General features: G+C 36.9%; 1 protein-coding gene and 1 pseudogene across 1 annotated transcript in view; both read left to right on the top strand.

The window, feature by feature from the left end:
• LOC106882697 (PDZ domain-containing protein GIPC3) overlaps positions 1–20,420 on the top strand; it is a 36,394-nt gene that overhangs the window by 3,206 nt on the left and 12,768 nt on the right. The gene's annotated exons all lie outside the window — the stretch shown is intronic.
• Positions 9,060–9,178, top strand: LOC128249342 (5S ribosomal RNA; annotated as a pseudogene).

Raw genomic sequence — 20,420 nt, 5'->3', positions numbered from 1 at the left:
GAGATTCAGCGTGACTCGGAATTTGACAAGGCTGGCCCTTTGAAATACAGGTACACCTCTACCGGGAATCGAATTCACGACCTTTCCATCATGAGCCGTTACCGTAACCACTAAGCCACGTGCCTTCACGGTTCGTTTAAAAGAAGAAAAAAAAATTACTAGATAAGTGTTGGGGGTTGATGTTATCCACTTGTCCCTGCTCTCAAATTTGCTGGCCTGGGACTAAAATTAGAAAGAATCATTAAAAATAGATTCGTCACGATTTGGTCAGAGCAATCCATAGCTCTGATGACATAATTGCACAAGTGTGTCCTACCCCGACTTTGTTTCCCCATGACTTTCATAAAAATGGATATTTTCTTATGAAATTTTCTACATATACCTTTCAGTGTGTATAGATTACGATTATATTAGAATTTAATATGCAAAAAAAGAAAAAGAAAGTTGGAGTCGCACTCATACCTACTGATACACAACACAAAAGCCGACACGCTTGAATTTTCTGAAACTTCTCGCCCAAGCCCCAGAAAAAAATTTTCATAACGAATTCCGATATAATCGGAATCTACACCATCTAAAGCATATTTATAGAAAATTTCATTAAATAATATCCATTTTTCTAAAAGTTAGGAGCAAACAAAATCAGCAGGATGGGATGGGGACACACTCGTGTAGGTATGCTGGATCTGATAATTTTCATACTTGGCAAACACCAAAAGAACGTCTCTCATGCTGATGGAGGGGTTTGAGAGCAGTTTGGATGTCAGAGAGAGAGAGCAGGAAATGGTCCACATGTTAGTTGCTGACAGTCAGCTTGGTGTCTTTGCTATACTCCAAATAGTATGGCCTCACCTTTTCTATATATTGCCTTTTAATTGTATCTCTCTCTCTCTCTCTCTCTCTCTCTCTCTCTCTCTATATATATATATATATATATATATATATATATGGGAGAATATACAAAAAATAACAACAGACGAGGACAGGTGGTGTAAATAACAAAAGTATATATTAGTATGACGCTCGGATATATATATATATATATATTTATACATTGCGGCCATGCTGGAGCACCACCTATATATGCATGTTTTGTACATATATATGTCCAAGACTGTTGGTGTTTGTCTATTTGTTTGAGCACACATTATTTGCTAATGTGTGTGTATGTGTATGTCTGTTGGACTTTCATTTTGCATGTATCTCTGCACAACTTTTTATTCTCTCTCTCTTCCACGAATTTATGACAGTTATTTTCTTAGCAATTTTTTTTTTCTGTTTTAAGGTTTGCAAGGCCCAGAAATGCACAAAAACTTGTACATTTCATGTAAACGGGATTCTGTGCATTCGTTGAAATATTTTTACACTACAGATGAGGAAGCTGTGTATTCACCTCTTCATCAAGGCGTCAGTCCCTGTCATACATTCACATCCTTCAATACTATACCCTTCTCAGCTGACGGCGGTGGGGGGGGGGGATTGGATTGGGAGCTTGTCTTATGAATACTTATAGACCTCATTAGTGTTGGCTTCACAAAAGAAGTAGCAACCCATATTCTCCGTAAAGTAGTTGGTGTTAAGAAGGGTGTCCAGCTGTAGAAACCATGCCAAGGGTTCGTTAAAAACTGGCACGTCGTCGGTTACATCGACAAGGGTTCCAGTTGATCCGATCAACGGAACAGTCTGCTTGTGAGATTAGCATGCAAGTGGCTGAGGTTTCTACAGACACACGTGCAGCCTTGATGGTAGTCTCTTGTAGTCAGACAAAGATGGTTTTGCACATTGGTTTCTGTTGAATTGTCCAACCCATGCTAGCTTGGAAGAAGGGATGTTAAATGATGACGATGAAGGGATGTTTTTTGCTAAAATTACAGAACACGTACACAGACAAAATGCATCCAGTATACTGTAAATTGGTTGGTGAATGAGTAGAGATAGCGTTGGCTTGTGAGGACCATTTTAACACGTGAACCACCATGGTTTGTTACTGGAGCTTACTGGTGACACCACATGTTTCGTGTGCTATTAATCTCAGTGCAATATCACAGTATTTCATAATTAAATTTCAACCCTTTAACATTGAGATTACTCTGTCAAATGTAACATATTTATTCACATTGTTTTGAATTACCCATTCATTACGTTGTAGCTTTGTTATTTCAATGATGTGATTGTTTATATTTTGAATGACATTGTCAGGTAGGTGTGAAAGGCTAGAAGTGGCCACTTTATACATGGACCAGGTGGAATATTTGGGGCAGGATATGGCTAGTTTAACTACTAAAGAGTCAGTATTTAGCGTTCATGTTATTTAAACACCACCAGGCATTAACAGAGTCTTCCAGATGTTTCATTATTTCACTTATTCTTTTACTTGTTTCAGTCATTTAACTGCGGCCACGCTGGAGCAATGCCTTTAGTCGAAAAAATCGACCTAGGATTTATTGTTTGTAAGCCTAGTACTTATTCTATCTATGTCTTTTGCCGAACTGCTAAGTTACAGGGATGTAAACATACCAGTGTCGGTTGTCAAGCGATGTTGGGGGGGGGGACACAGACACACAAACATATACACACACATACATACATATACATATATATATATATATATATATATATATATATATATATATATATATATATATATATATGACGGGCTTCTTTCAGCTTCCAAATCCATTCACAAGGCTTCGGATGGCTTGAGGCTGTAGTAGAAGACACTCGCCCAAGGTACCACGCAGTGGAACTTAACCCAGAACCATGTGATTGGTAAGCAAGCTACTTACCACACAGCCACTTCAGAGATGTTTTAATATATTTCTTTCACTTTTCTCTTCCTCTCCATCTTATATCCTGCCTTCTTTTTTCCTGAAAATATAGAATTTAGACTCATTGCTTTGCTCTTTACCATATATTCCCATTGGTTAGCATTCCACCCTTTGTGTATTCTGGTATATATATATTTGAGCGAGGTCGTTGCCAGTGCCCCTGGACTGGCTCCTGTGCAGGTGGCACATAAAAAACATCATTTGAGTGCTGCAGCATGGCCACTGTCAAATGACTGAATCAAGTAAAAGAATAAAAGAATGAAATAGAAAGTATATGTGTATTTATGTTCTGAGTTCAAATTCCACCAATGTCAACTTTGCCTTTCATCCTTATGGGGTTGATAGATTAAGTACCAGTTGCGTACTGTGGTTGATCTAATCAACTGTCCCACTCCCCCCAAATTTCAGGCCTTGTGCCTAGACTAGAAAACATTGTTATTATTATATTATAACAATATATATATAAATGCTTACTGGTATTTCATCTGTCTTTATGTTCTGAGTTCAAATTCCGCTGAGGTCAAATTTACCTTTCATCCTTTTGGGGGGTCGATAAATTAAGTACCAGTTGCATACTGGCGTCGATCTAATTGATTGGCCCACTCCCCCAAAATTTCGGGCCTTGTGCCTAGAGTTGAAAGGAATATTGTTATGCCATTGGTCAGCTCATATTGTCCAGGGGTAGAATCTCAAGCTTTCCAGTTAAAATCATCACTTCTTTTTACTTGGAATTACAAAACCAGGACTACATTGTCAAATGCATCTGTTATTTTTCCTTTGAATACAGTAAGAGTGTGCTTTGCAGGAGATTTGGCTTTTATTTCTAGCATTTTGGGAGGTCACATACAGGCTCCTCAAGTGCCTTATACTTTGTTTCTGCTGTTTTTCAATGGACGACAATCATGAGATTTACGTTGTCATAACAATGCTGTAATTTTTATTATATTCATTGTTAATGGCAGCTTTTATTCTGCAATCAAACTCGTCACAGTTTGTTGCTAGGGTACACTATCTGTGTGTTAATTGTTGTATTTATTTTGGTATAGATAAAGCTTACATCATTAATAATATTGCCAGTGTGATTTAGGTGTACTACAGTATTAGATAGCTGTGTGGTTAAAAACGTCCGTTTTGAAGCCAGGTTGCTCTGAGATCAATTCTATTGTGCAGCCATATTGAGCAAGTGTCTTGTACTATATCTTTAGAGATTGACACATAACTTGCATGTGTTTGTATATGTGTGATAGCATGTGTGTGTGAGTGTGTGCGAAATGGTTGTAATAGAATCAATGTGTCGTATATATTCTATGGAGTAAAGTTTGATTTAGCAGTATCATTGCATGCCTGATGAATCTTCTACAGATGTTGGTGAAACAATCTTTTCTACTCTATGCACAAGACCCGAAATTTTTGGGGAGGTGGGGCCAGTCGATTAGATTTACCTAGTATGCAACTGGTACTTAATTTATCGACCCCAAAACAATGAAAGGCAAAGTCGACTGCCATGGAATACATGCATACACTCACATCCTCATCATCATTGTCCTTTTAATACTCACGTTTTCATGCTTGCATTGGTTTACTGAGACAGATTCTCTATAGACGGATGCTCTTTTGGTAACATGGTTGGTGTCAGTAAAGGCATCCAGCTGTAGAAAGCATGCAAAACAGACAGATGGAACCTTGTGCTGCCCTGTAGCTTCCCACCTCATGTTAAAACTGTCCAACCCATGCCAGCATGGAATATGGACATTAAATGATGATGATGATGATGTACAATGAAAGAGGTGTGTATGTATGTATACAAGTGTGTGTGTGTGTGTGTGCGCGTGTGTATTGTGCGTGTATGTGTATGTCTTTTGCTAATGTATATCATTCAGACAACAAAGCTCTAGTGACACTCCCTTATTATTGTTACTCTCCACTGTTAGAAGTGCCATGAGTCAATGGCTGGTGTATTAGAAACTTGTAACCAGTGACAAGCTATTGTTCACAGATCATGGTTAAGTGCTTCAGGTGTTGGCTTTGCAGTCATGCTGTCCCACTATTCCACCTTGGACAATTGTGTTATATAAACACACCACACACACACGTGTGTATGTATGTATTGTCATTAATATATATATATATATATGATGTGTGCGTGTATATATATATATATATATATATATATATATATATAGGTGCAGGCAAGGTTGTTCTGTGTGGTTCAGAAGTTTGTTTTCCAACCAGATGACTTCAACTTTTGTCCCACAGTTTGGCACTTTGGTCAAGTGTTTTCTACTATAGCCATGGGCTGACCATAGAGGCTGTGAGCGGATTTGGTACATACACACACACACACACACACACACATATATATATATATATATATATATATATATATATGATTTTCGAGCGAGATCGTTGCCAGTGCCCTTGGACTGGCTCTTGTGCGGGTGACACATGAAATGCACCATCTTGAGCGTGACCGTTGCCAGTACCACCTGACTGGCCTTCATGCAGGTGACACGTAAAAGCACCCACTACACTCTCGGAGTGGTTGGCGTTAGGAAGGGCATCCAGCTGTAGAAACTCTGCCAAATCAGATTGGAGCCTGGTGTAGCCATCTGGTTTCACCAGTCCTCAGTCAAATCGTCCAACCCATGCTAGCATGGAAAGCGGACGTTAAACGATGATGATGATGATGATATAGATAGATAGATAGATAGATAGTAATGGCAAGACAACAAAAGAATGAAAGAGACCTCGATATTTTGTAAATAGAGGAATTTATCTGTAAATATAATATGTGATATTATAGTTACATATATATATATATATATATATATATATATATATTACCGAAGTAAGAACATAAATACGAAGCAAGGTGGAAAAATAATACTCGAATACCAGAGGTAGAGTTATATGGTTTATTAAAAAGCAGCAAAAATATCACAAAAACTGTTACTCAGAGTTTCACGTTCCTGTTCATCAGAAACGTGAAACTTGGAGTAACGATTTCTGTGATATTTTTGCCGCTTTTTAATAAAGTGCATATATATATATATATATATATATATATATATATATATATATATATATCAATCAGTCATAACTGTCTGAACAACATTCCGCTTTTTAATTAGGGTATTTAGTTTAGGAGATCCAGGTAAACAAGAGTTTGTTATTTCTTGTTAAATGTCACTTTTGACACTTTTTTTTTTCCATTAAAGCTTTTACTAGTCATTGATGATTTGTAGTTCGTTGTGCTATCTGCTTCACCTTTTGTGTTGTGTTTGCTTATCGGAGATTTTTTATTACTCTTCCTACCTTCGTTTTCCTGTTGACATTGTTACACTTCTGCTCCGTCATTTCTCAATTGCTATCACCACACCCCAGTATTGCTACTGCTACCACCTTATGTCTTACGCAAGTGTTACACTTTCATTGCTACTTTCTGCATCTTCATTGCTGCCACCACACCTCTATTTGCTACTACCACACTTTGAATGCTTTCACCACACCTCAGTTATTACATCACATGACTACACCAGTGTAACCACCCCAGAGAGATTGCTATATACACTCTACCTGTACAACCATTACCAACAGCCCATCATAGTACAACTATTATTATTAGTTAACACTACAGCCAACGCCATTATTATTAACATTGTATCACTATAATTGCTACTGTCATATCACAGAGCTCTTATTGATACTTTGCTGTAACCACAGCCACCACCACCACCACCACCACCACCACCAACACCACCACCACCACCACCACCAACACCAACACTGCAGCACAGCTGTTATTATTTATGCCATATAAGGTAGTGAGCTGGCAGAGTTGTTAGTACACCAGGCAAAATGCTGAGCAACATTTTGTCTGTCCTTGCGTTCTGAGTTCAAATGCTGCCAAAGTTGACTTTGCCTTTCATCCTTTCGGGGGTCGATAAAATAAGTGTAAATACTGGGGTTGATGTGATCGACTTATCCTCTCCTTCCAAAAATGCTTGCTTTTTGCCAAAATTTGAAATCATCATTTACAGTATATCATTATTGGTATGTGACCCAGTGGTTTGGGTGTTGCACTCGCGATCGCTAGACCATGGGTTCAGTTCCTGGATTACACTGTGCATTGTGTTCTTGGGCAAAACACTTCATCTCACATTGCTCCACAAGCATTTTGACATCTTACATCTGGCACACTTGTGCCCCTGTACAGGCAATATCATTTTGATGGAGGGATTGAGCTAATGCATGGCACATACATTTGACCCCTATAAACAAGCCATATGTGTAGGTCATTCAACAAAAGCTGGACACTCATACGGGAGTCCATCATGATAATAACCAGCATTATAGTATAACTGTTAGTAAGATTACACCACAACAACCACCAGCTCAGCACCACTCTCCATGCAGTGCTCCAGCATGGCTGCAGTCCAGTTGCTGAAACGAGCAAAACATTAACGATAAAAGATTATATAATAATTAGAGTGAAGGTTCACTAATAAGTGGTACTTTGGCAGGTAGGCGAGCATTAATGCCTAGAGTTAAACTGGCACCTGGTGATTTAAATTTACTTCTAAATTACTCACAATGACAATTAGTGAGGCACAGAGTCGAACATTTAGTAAGGTAGTGATTTACTTACCACAACTAGTATTTAGTCATAAACTGTTGCATTTTATGTTGCTTTGTCTGCATCTAGAAAATTAGCTGATGTTGCTTTTCCAGTGGTGAACATCGGACAAGCAAAGACAGCAAAGATGAATGTACTATCATTTACAAATGTTGACTAAAACAAAGCATTAATCCTTCTTCTGTGAAATTAAATTTTATGGTCTGACAACCAGTGTTGGTGTGTTTACATCACCGTAGCAGTTCAGCAAAAAAGACTAATGTAATATACCAAGTTTAAAAAAAAAATATTGGGGTCGTTCATTTGACTAAAACTGATTCTTGAAGGTTGTGCCCCAGCATGGTTGCTGTCTAGTGACTGAAACAAGTAAAATACAAAAATAAAGATTGGTATTTTCTGCAAGTCATGTTGTCTCAATATACGTGACCCAGATTAGATTGGATTGGATTGGATTGGATTGGATTGGATTGGATTGGATTGGATTGGATTGGATTGGATTGGATTGGATTGGATTGGATTGGATTGGATTGGATTGGATTGGATTGGATTGGATTGGATTGGATTGGATTGGATTGGGTTGGATTGGATTGGATTGGATTGGATTGGATTGGATTGGATTAGATTGGATTGGATTATCCATGTTTTACTCTGCTGCAGGATGAGGGCCTCAGCATGTTCTCTCCACTAATCTTCGTCTGTTGTGGAGGTTGTGAACTGGAGCTTGAAATCCTACTGGCTTGATAAGTCTACTCTACCACACTGGCTTGACATAGCTTGGCAGAGGGGTGCAGTTTTTATACTCTGTGGCTTTGTGGTAAGAAGTTTACTTCCCAACCACATGGTTCCAGGTTCAGTCCAGGTTCAGTGGAACATTGGCCTCAGGCTTCTACTATAGCCTTGTGAGTGGATTTGGTAGACAGAAACTAAAAGAAGCCCATTGTATATATATATATATATATATATATATATATATACATATACGCATATATATATATATTACGGCGATGTACTTGTATAGCAAGTGACCTGATCTGAGATCGTGTGCTGGAACGAAAACAATTGCAGCGTGGAAGGTGTTTATAAGCCATTTAAGAAACACACAAAAACCATTAGATTCACTTCAACATCTAAATTTAATTTGTCAAAATATTTTCATCGCTTTCAGATCGCGACCTGTTCACTGACAAAATTCCGTGCTACAGTACTCTTCTTGAGAAAACATCTCTCATGGATATATAGTGCTAAAAAGTATTGAGGTGTAGCATTAGCATTAGCAGACAAAAAGTAGCCAACAGCTGTGGTAGAATTGCCAAATCGTGATTTCTATGTCTTTGCATGTCGTCAGTAGCGAGGATGCTTTGCGTCTGCTATTGATACACGTCTGCATTTTTTAGCTCTATACAATCTGTATGAGAACATTTCTTAAGATGAATACTGCAGTTTTGTGGCTTTTTATAGAATACCTACATTAAGTAAGATATACAGAATGCTGATGGTATAATTTATGATAATTATAATTAACAATGTAATGATGCAGTTGCAGTGTTATTATAATGATACTACAGTGTGAATGATTGTAATATTTATTAATCATTGTTTATGGCCATATCACATTGAAAACACCAGTTCTCGTCTGATCACCAAAGTTAAGCAATGTTGAGCCTAGTTAGTACTTAGATGGTTGACCGCTTGGCAAACCTGGGTGCTTGAAGTCTTGGGCCTTGTGCCTAGAGTAGAAAAGAATATTTATGAATCATTGGCTGTTAAAGAAGTAAAATAACTGAATTTTGTTTCCTTTTTCACCTGCCAATCCACTGGTGATAAATAATTTCAGCAAAATCTTGTATCTTTGTACAAATACACATTGGATTAATTGTTGGATCTTAACAGTCAACAACTGTGGAATTTCCATAATTCCAGCTAGTGTATTATTGATTATCAGTAATAATGCGGAAAAAGACTATCAGTGAACAGGCTATAAATTACAAGATTTTGATGAGTGTATATGTACATTCTTACATCTGTACATATATATATATATATATGTATACGTATAGATGTAAGTATGTACATATACGTATGTATATATGCATATATATATATATATATATATATATATATATATATATATATATATATATATCATTTATATTATTATATGATTGAATGCCATGCATCCCCTTCCAAATAAATTTTATATATATATCTCGGAGTGGTTGGCATTAGGAAGGGCATCCAGCTGTAGAAACTCTGCCAGATCAGATTGGAGCCTGGTGTAGCCATCTGGTTCACCAGTCCTCAGTCAAATCGTCCAACCCATGCTAGCATGGAAAGCGGATGTTAAACGATGATGATGATATATATATAGTAAATTAAGGACTCAGACAGAATCAGGTACTTGAAAAGATATGCATCAGGTAGGGTTGGATAATCTCTGTGATTTCGGCTTATGGTTGGTGAGTACCAAATTAGGATATTTCAGTTGTGTACACAGAGAAAATCAACTCTATGAGTATTTAGCACCTAAGGGGCTGGTCCAAATCACGTGTTACTTTGAATAGTATGTTGTTGGTATATTCTAGGGTGTCTGACAAGTCATAAATTCCCTTGGTGTATTATAACCAAATGAATAATAACTTATGATGGATATTTGTCAGCTCATTTATCCATCAATTATCCATTATATGTTATTATTCATTTGGTGATGGGCATCCAGATATATACATATATATATACATACATACATACATACATACATACATACATACATACATATATATATATATATATACATACATATAACAGTTTTTTCTTTCAAACATGTTATATTAAAACCACAATTGCGTTCAAGTTTAATCTTTTTATTAAGGACTTGTTTTTTATATTTCTTTATTAGTCCTTTGGTTTGAAACACTAATCTTCTTAAATCCATTAATCTAATACTGTTGCAATGGCATGTTGCTCTCATGTTTTGTAGTAAGTCGCTAATGATCTTGGGAAAATTTTATAATTTCCTCTTTACCCATATTTTCCGTTATAAACTTGCAGTTCTGCTAGAAGAATATGACTATCGATCTGTCTGGTCTTGAAAAGTTATCTAAAATAATTATGTGGTGAGGGAATGAAAAAAAACCCTATTTATCTATGACTGACAGTGTTTTGATTTTTTTCTGGCAAATATGGGGAACAGTGCTGGATATAATTTTTGCTTGGATTTTGAAAATGAGGAATTACCATTATTTGAGAGAGGTTTATTCAGACTAATGTCCTTGCTTCAGTTGTTATAGTCACACTGTTTCAATCACTGTAACCTCCATTTCACTTCAAGTACCTACTGTATTTGATAATTTTCTTGGAATTTGAAACTGAACAAACTGTTTAGTCAAATATGGGTGTAGTTTGGCTTATATAAAGGGTCTTGAGAGCATTCCCAAATGCAACAAATCCTTAAAGAAGGCTGGAGGGTACAACATGTGAAGCATCATCATCACTATCGTTTAACATCTGCTTTTCCATGCTTCTATGGGTCAGATGAAATTTTCTGATGCAGATTTTTCTATTTCTGGATGCGCTTCCAGTTGCCAACCCTAACATGTTTCCAAGCAACATAGTATTTTCCAGTAGCTAGACATGTTTTTCACAGAAGACTGAATACAAATAACCTCATGTGCATAACAGTGATGCTCGTTTACAACCATCACATGATGTTTAGATAATAGTACACACCAGGCACATGCCACCAGTAATTACTCAGGGTAGGCAGATTTACTCCTGCCTTTATAGTACGTAAATAAAACATTGTTGTAGGAATGTACACAGCATGTGTACTACAGCAGTCCTATGCCTAGCTTTAATATTGAAATTGAAAAGCAGGAGAGAATTATGCCTACCTAATCTATAAAAAAATAAAATATTTTGTATTTTATGCAGAATAATGAGAGTAACCTTCATAATTTTATTGACTTAGGTGCATATTTTGCCATAAAAGGAAAATGTTATGATTGATCTATTTTATTCAAAGTAGGCACTGCCTACTTTACCTACCCAGGCAGCATGTCCCTGGTACACACACACACACACACACACACACACACACACATACACATATGTATGTGTATATTACTGGCTTCTTTTCAGTCTTTGTCCACTATATCCACTCACAAGGCTTTGGTGGACTCAGGGTTGTGGTGGAAGATTCTTGCCCCAGGTGCTGTGCAGTGGGACTGAGCCCAAGACCACATGGTCGAGAAGCAAGCTTCTTAACCACACAGCCACATCTGTGTCTTTAGCTAAGCCTATCCCTTTAGCCATAGCTGCACCCTTAGCATGTATGTAACATTCAAGTTGCAGACACTGATTTGAATAAATCACCACCATCATCATCATCATCATCATCATCATCATCATCATTTAACATCCGTTTTCCATGCTGGCATGGGTTGGATGGTTTGACTGAAAACTGGTAAGTCGGGGAGTTGCACCAGAGTCTGATCTGGGTTTAATTACTTAGAATAACATGTATTTATTGTTTCCTGATGTCTTCAGCAAAGCATCGCTTTCACCATTACTTATTGAAGTAGTTGAATAAATGAATCACTAAGCAAAATACATAGGGTTGGCACAGGAAGAATTGTTTAGAGATTAAATAATTCAGAGACATCAATTCTTGGCCTTGTCTTTAAAAAGAAAAGAAAAGAAACTGAAAAAAAAAAAAGGAAAAAAATCAATATCAATTGAGTGTTGTTACTGTTTATAGTCAAAGTAAGATTTATGTGTTGGAATAATCTCTAAGCAGAAATAAGAAAATGCAATGGTGAAAGTTGTATCAAAGAATGATGATTAATGTAATTGATTTTCTGAGGCAAGGAAGTCGGAATGTAGATATCTAGGAATATTAAAAATTTGGTTTTGTTGTTAAATACTTCAGCAAAACCAAACAAGCAGAAGTCAACAGAATTGTCCTATCAATGATCTTGGTACACAACAAATCAGCTGTAATTTCTCATTTTGGGAAAATAATGACAAGTTGTAGGACAATGTTTAGACAAATATTTTATAAATAGCCATGGTAGTTGTGTCATATTGACATTTATAAATGATTGGTAAAAAAAATGTTTAAATATTATCTTTGGGTCAGTTTTAAATATTTTCTTTTCCTTTCGTTCAATGTTGTCTTCTTTTGCCCAGACACAAAGAGGTTTCTATTTAAGCTGAAGTAGGAGAAGGAGATATTGTGATGATTTCTTCCCCCCTTCACAAATATATTTATGGCATATAAGAGGAATGAACTTGCATCTACAGTGACATTGTGTTTTTGACTCACCTGGATTTTAATCTTTTGCTCTACAGCATTCAACACTTCTTTAGATTAACACAAAGCAGGTGTAGTTTCAATTAGTAATTTTCATTCCTCAAATAAGTAAACTAATTAAACATTAGACATATTCTAACCTGTCTAGCAAGACTGCAGACTACTAAAATTTTCATCATTTGTACAGTACCCCCACAACTTATTACAGAGAATTTAAGCTCATTTCACCAGTGTATTTATCATTATGTATTGAATCAGTCACAGTTCATTGTCATAACCATTGGTTGATATTGTATGATATTTGATGATTAAGTTTGGATTAACAACTCCATAGTTTATTACTTGGCAATCTAACTATTTGGGCCAGTGATGCAACACTAATGAATTCACTTTTAAATTAAAAGAAAGAAAGAAAAAGTAATAGAGCTTAAAAGGAAAAATATTCAGGTTAACATCATGTGTGTTTTGAATTTGTTTTCTTTTAAATTTTCAGTGAATGAATGGATCTTGTGTAACTTTCAACAAATGAATTCCTGCTGTTCAGGCAACCGAATTGCATTTTTGTTGTTTGTTGTGTAAATGACCGAACGATCTCACTAACATTTGCCCTGTTAAAGTAGACTGCAAGAAGACAAGGTGTAATATCATGATTTAATAAAGTTGGGCCTTTGACAGTTGTCAATCCACTTACAGTGTCTATGTACCCAGGTTTATTCAATGTACCCAGGTTTATTCATAGGGTTACCCAAGGTTGCCATGCATGAGAATTGGGAAAGTGAGCCTCTTAAAAACTTGGCCATGTACCCTGATGAAATCCTTAGTAATGAAATCCAAATTCAAGAGGGATAAAGATTGTAAGAGGGATTAAATCAGCTAAACTTACAGCAATAAGAGAGGAAGGAAAAAAATTAAGTTGGAAGTTTTTAGCTACCTCTGCACAAACAAGATATCCTTCTAGTGACTGGTGGTAGTGGGAGTTGGATAAGGAACTGGGATTTAAGATGGTGAGGCATTGCAGAAGCAAAGTAAACCAAACTTCTAGCATTAGTTCATATATTGTAGAAGATACTCTCATGACCTGTAGATTTCATTCTTTAAAGACAATAGAAAGATTTGGCTGATATTTCTCACAAATCAAACAAACATGTTTTATAGATGATCCTCTTTGGCTTCAGAGCATTTTCTGGGAAGCGCTGGCTATGTGACATTCTACATCTTTTCTAAAGAGAAGGTTGAACTAGGTTTTCCTTTTTCCTTTTCTGATTCTGTTGTTCTCTGAGTTTGGTTCAGGAACATATTTGTTTGAAACCTACCTTTCCACTGGATACCATTACAACAGTGTATGTTTACCATAAGAATAACCTGGGCAAAGTTCAGAGAGCTCTTACCTCTGCTGGTGACAAAGGGCCTCTTGCTTAGAGTAAAAAGCAGTAAATGCCAAAACCTTCTCAGGTGAAGAATGTACCCCACAACATAGACTAGTAGTTAGTGACTTCAGGATCAGGGCTAACTGGTTGCCCAGAAGACGACCAGCATGGAGGAGAAAATCACTGTCATTCGTCAACAAGGTAGTCTACAAGAGGGTGTCATAAAATTGGTCTTTCTGTCCGTTGGGTAGCCCGGGCTGGGGGGCATAGGCCGAGATAATGGTTGCTAACACATGGTGAAGGACTAATCTAATCTTAAGTATTCTTTTGCATACTCTGACTACCTCGATTACCTTATCCTCCTATTTCTCCACTCGATTACCTTATCCACCCATATACAAGAAGTATACCCACGCCCCTGACCCCGTCTGTGTTCCCTGCCCAGAAAATCTTGTATCTGTGTTCTTTGCCTGTGAGGAACCTAGTGGAACCTCCTCGCCACCTTACTTCTTGGAGGCAGCAGATATCGACATGTCTCCGTTCAAACATCTCAACAATCTCACCAGACCTACCTTTCAGAGTGCCGACGTTGAGAGTGTGGGAGGTGTGGGCCCATGAGACCCTGAAATGGGAGACAGCAGTGTCATGTACCTGAAAAGAAAGCTCGCATGAGTCTGTGTTTGTCCACCCCCATTACCACTTGACAACCAGCATTGGTGTGTTTACACCCCCACAACTTAGTGGTTCGTCAAAAGAGACTGATAGAATAAGTACTAGGCTTAAAAAATGTAAGCCCTGGGGTCAGTTTGTTCGACTAAAACCCTTCAAGGCGGTGCTCCAGCATGGCTGCAATCAAATGACTGAAACAAGTAAAAGCATAATAGAGTGATCAGCCATCTAAGTCTTAACTCAGGTTGACATTACTTAACTCTGGTGGTGAAAGGCAACTGGTGATTTCAGTGTGATGTGTCCATTGATACAGAAATAACGTCTTGGCAAAAGAAACCTGACAAATACATAAAACGATTGAAACATATTGACAGATATTCAGACTTTTACCAAGATAATACAGACAACTTATATCATTGTAAGAATGATTGGAGTCATAGGGTATGAATTTATGTTTGTACATTCATCACTCTGTGTAAAACAGGGCCATAAAGCTGTTGTGTGTACTTGTATGTATCTGTGTATGTGAATGGGTGGGGAGAAGATGCACTGCTTTGTGTTCAATACAATCATAAAGCTTTGTATGTAAGTATTTGTGTGTGAGAGAGAGAGAGAGATGGACTTTCAGTAGATTTATTTTGAATAGGGTCATTAAGTGTGTGTTTGGATGTGTGCAATAAATCAAATGTATGAAATAGGTAAGCAGTCTGTGTGTGTGTGTGAAAGTGGCCAAATGGATTCCATTGGATCATATACACATTGAGCTTCTATGTTCAAACCCAGCTGGATCAATTAACATTGCCTCAGTTCACCACGCTTAGCTGTTTCTATAAGACTCAAAGCAACTTTGATAGAAAGCCTTATATAACCCATTGCAGATCATTGATAAATATCATTGATTATCAAGTAATTCACTTCATTATTGTGTGTGTGTGTGTGTGTGTGTGTGTGTGTGTGTATGTGTGTTGCACAAACACAAAGTACATCTTTCCTCTTTTACTGCATTCAGCCACTAGACTATGGCCATGCTGGAGTACTGCCTTAGTGGGGTTTTAGTCAAACAAATCAAACTGAGGACTTAATTTTTTTAAAGTTTGGTACTTATTGTATCAAATTCTTATTGCTGAACTGCTAAGTTACAGAGATGTAAACAAACCAACACCAGTCTACAGACCTCCTCCCCACACCTTCTTTTAGTTTCTGCCTACCAAATCCACTCACAAGGTTTTCATTGGCCCAGGGCTAAAGTAGAAGCCATTTGCTCAACTGCCATCATCTTATTTTCACAAAGAGATAAATACACACACACATTCACATACACATGCACACACATGTTGCGTGTGTGTGTGTGTGTGGGGGGGCTATGTGAAGTGGTTGGATGATCACTAGACCAAGGGTTTGATTTCTGCACCTTCAGCAAGGTACTTCATTTACTCCGCTTCACTTTGCTCCAGTTTACTGAACTGAAGCTAGTAATGGGTGGGGATGGGGAGTGGGGGGTTGTCTGTACTTTTCTCGCAGCTGTTCACAGTCTGGATGTTTTTCTGTGTCGAGGGTGGGATGGCTGATGGGGAGTGTCTGTGTCTGCTTGTCACTGCACAGGCACCTGAAACAGTCAATAAAACATGGGACATGCTAACGAATACATTCTTGCTTGTGGGTATGGTGGGTGAGCATTGGAGTAGGATATGTGTGTGTGTGTGTGCGCACACATATCTTTATGTTTGCATGCGTTTGTGTGTGTATATATGTGCATATATATATATATATATACACACACACACATATATATATATATATATATTTTTTTTTTTTTTTCATCATGTAACCTCGTGGGCATCGGTACCATTTCCCTCTTTCTCCGTTCTTCCATTCTCCGAACTTTCCATCTTTCCGACGAAGGGCTACGCCCGAAACGTCATACACTCTCTCTTTCCTTTCCTGAGCGTCCAATAATACTATCCATATCACGTCCTCACTTTGTTGTTTTTTTGTTTTTTTGTTATTGTTTTTTTTAACTATATATATATATATATATATATATATATATATATATATATATATATATATAGATATATATATATATATATATATATATATATATGTATATATGTATATGTATATATATGAAGGTTTGTGGCTTAGTGGTTAGGGAATGTGGCTCATGATTGTAGGATCGTGAGTTCGATACCTGGCAGCACATTGTGTCCTTGATCAAGATACTTTATTTCTCATTGCCAGGTAGTAGACAATGCTTGCCCTGGCTAAAGTAGACAGTGTTTGCCATCGGGCAAAATGCTTAGCAGTATTTTGTCTGCCACTATGTTCTGAGTTCAAATTCCGCTGAAGTTGACTTTGCCTTTCATCTTTTCGGGGGTCAATTAAATAAGTACCAGTAATGCACTGGGGTCGATAAAATCAACTTAATCCTTTCCTCCAAATTTGAGGCCTTGTGCTTCTGCTTCCAGTAGAAAGGATTATTTATGTATAAAAAGTAAATACTTACAAATCATTATAAGAATCCTACTTCAATGCATAGATCTTGGTATATAATTCAGTAAATGGTTAATATTTTGGCGTTAGACAAGCAGAATATTCATATTAGTATGGAGAAAGTCACTGGAATTATTATTTCTCTTTGTAACAACAGCTTTCTCTTGCTCTCAAAGTGAAAGACGACTATATGATGCTTATTCATCTATGCACCCGTTTTTGTCATTCACTCTTTCTGGAAGGGTTGTAGGGGTAGAGTCTTCTGCCTCCTCCTATCTAACTCCTATCACTCACGAATATGACCCCAAGATACTTAATCTCCACCACTTGCCTCGGGGATGTCCCACTAACATCAGGAGTGCTCTGGGAGATTTTCTTCAGAAGACCAACGTCTCTGTCATCGCAGTTGTAGTGTGACAGGAGTATTGAATGTGAAGGATGGTTGGCTTTGCCTTCTCTTCTTGATAGTAAGACACAATGAGTACCAGGTAAAATAATGGTATTAATATAACCAGAATAACATGGCTGTGGTACAATGAGTGAAACCAGTAAAAGAAAAATTGCGTGTGTGTGTGGGAGTGTACTTTCGTTTCATCTTATTTTTACATGGCGTCAAGTTGAAACTCCTCTCTGAAAACCTCTAAATCATCACTTGTTTGTTTTCTATTCATACTGATCTATTCAAAGCAACTTAATATCACAAACAGAGAAATACTCAGACACCACACACACACACACACACACACTACACACACATACACACACACATTTCAAAAATATATTGACAATAAGAAAAGTATCTTGTAAATCTTGTTTGACAACTTCCTTTACTTAAATTGTATTTATATGTTCAGAAATATTTTCCACGAGTAATTTCCTTTATTTATATATCTATTTGTTTATTTATTTACCTCTATATTTTACCAATTTTCTAGCCTTTGTATTCGTACGTATGTATGTGTGTGTGTGCGTGTGTGTGAACTACAATAACATTCTCTCCCTATTTGTAACTTAAACTATACATTTTTATAATATAACGTAACAAACATGCTATAGAGCTCTCTGCTATGTAATACCCACACAGGTATTATGTATATATATATTATTTAGGTCATAAATCAGTTTTGTTTTTGTTTCATTGTTGCGTATGCATGTACAGAGTGGGTTGCTTCTAATGGAAAACCATTAATGAACATGATTAGTACAACAAATGCAGTTTATTTGATTAGCTTTTGTTTCCTTTATATATTTCTGACCATTTTCAGATGACATCTCGTATAACTCACAAACACACATGTTATGTGCCTACTTCCAACTGTAAATATTAGGTGTGGTGGTAGAAGCTAACTGTTGTAAATTCTTTGGTACTGGTTGGACAAGATAATGATGCCACACTGGCTGTTATGTGTCAGTCTTGTAAACTTAAAGTACTTTCATTGGAAAAAAAAAAATAAATAAATAAATAAAAGAAGAAAATGTTTGCTATAAATCCATGACTAATCTGTCAAAAACTTCATAACATTACAGCAAACTGGACTTTCTATGTTACACACACACACACACACACACACACACACACACACACACACACACTCACACACATACACATTCCTACGAGATGTGAGATGGCTTCACTGGGTATCAGAGACAAGTATATGCATGTGTGTGTATATATATATATATATATATATATATATATGTTTCAAAATTGTACAAAAAACACACAAAACAAAACAGAGACAGGCGAGGGTACGACAAACAAGGTGTATTAGTTTAACACTCAAGAAAAAATGGAAGAGTCTTTGATGTTTCAAGCCTATGCTCTTTTGCAGAAAGGAATGAGGATAGAAAACAGACGGAGAGAACTAAAAGAATGTAGAGGTGAAAAAAAAATGTGTCTAGATATATATGTATATATTGTGCAGCATCTTGGGCAAGTTTCTTCAACTGTAGCCATGGGCTGAACTTTGCTTTCTGAGTGGATTTGATAGGCTGATATCTTATGGAGGCCCATTGTGTGTGTGTATGTGTGTATGCACATATATCTGTGTTTCTTCCTGCTTCATCATTTGACAATCGCTGTTGGTTTGTTTATCTCCCCATATCTAAGCAGTTTGGTAGAAGATACTAGGTTTGATTTGTTCAACTTAACCCTTTATAGTGGTGCCTCAGCATGGCCACAGTCCAATGACATGAAACTAATAGTAGGATAAAAAAAAGAAAGGCATGCATGTAATAAGATATTATAATAATATTTTAATATGTTAAGATATATTGTAGTATTGGTGGCTCTAGCAATTAAAACCAAAAAAGTAAATTAATAAATAAATAAATATATGTATGTATATTAGATTTTTATACTTGCAAACACTGTTGTGATTGTTGACTAAGGAAATGAAATTGTTACTCAAGTTATACAATCCCTATTTATCTCACATAAATTAACATACATGAGATTCTAAACATTTTAGTACTGCAATACATACATAATGTGTGTGTGTGTGTGTGTGTGTGTGTGTGTGTGTGTGTGTGTGTGTGTGTGTGTGTGTGTGTGTGTGTGTGTGTGTGTGTGTGTGTGTGTGTGTGTGTGTGTGTGTGTGTGTGTGTGTGTGTGTGTGTGTGTGTGTGTGTGTGTGTGTGTGTGTGTGTGTGTGTGTGTGTGTGTGTGTGTGTGTGTGTGTGTGTGTGTGTGTGTGTGTGTGTGTGTGTGTGTGTGTGTGTGTGTGTGTGTGTGTGTGTGTGTGTGTGTGTGTGTGTGTGTGTGTGTGTGTGTGTGTGTGTGTGTGTGTGTGTGTGTGTGTGTGTGTGTGTGTGTGTGTGTGTGTGTGTGTCCTTTACTAGGACAGCCATAAGTTGGATAATACTTTGTGAGTGAAATTGGCAGATGGAAACTGGAAGGAATTCATTATGAATATTTATGTGTGTATACATATATACATGTGTGTGTGTGTGTGAGTGTATGTATACATATATATATATATATATATCATCATCATCATCATCACCGTTTAACGTCCGCTTTCCATGCTAGCATGGGTTGGACGATTTGAATTTGTTCTTGAATGATTGTTTTCTTTTTACTTTCAGCTCACTTTAAAACAAATAAAAATATTACA

The sequence above is a fragment of the Octopus bimaculoides genome, chromosome 13 (assembly GCF_046866305.1).
Source record: "Octopus bimaculoides isolate indiv1 chromosome 13, ASM4686630v1, whole genome shotgun sequence".
Taxonomy (NCBI): domain Eukaryota; kingdom Metazoa; phylum Mollusca; class Cephalopoda; order Octopoda; family Octopodidae; genus Octopus; species Octopus bimaculoides.
Note: the sequence above shows the minus strand (reverse complement) of the source record. Positions and strands in the feature narration are given on the sequence as shown.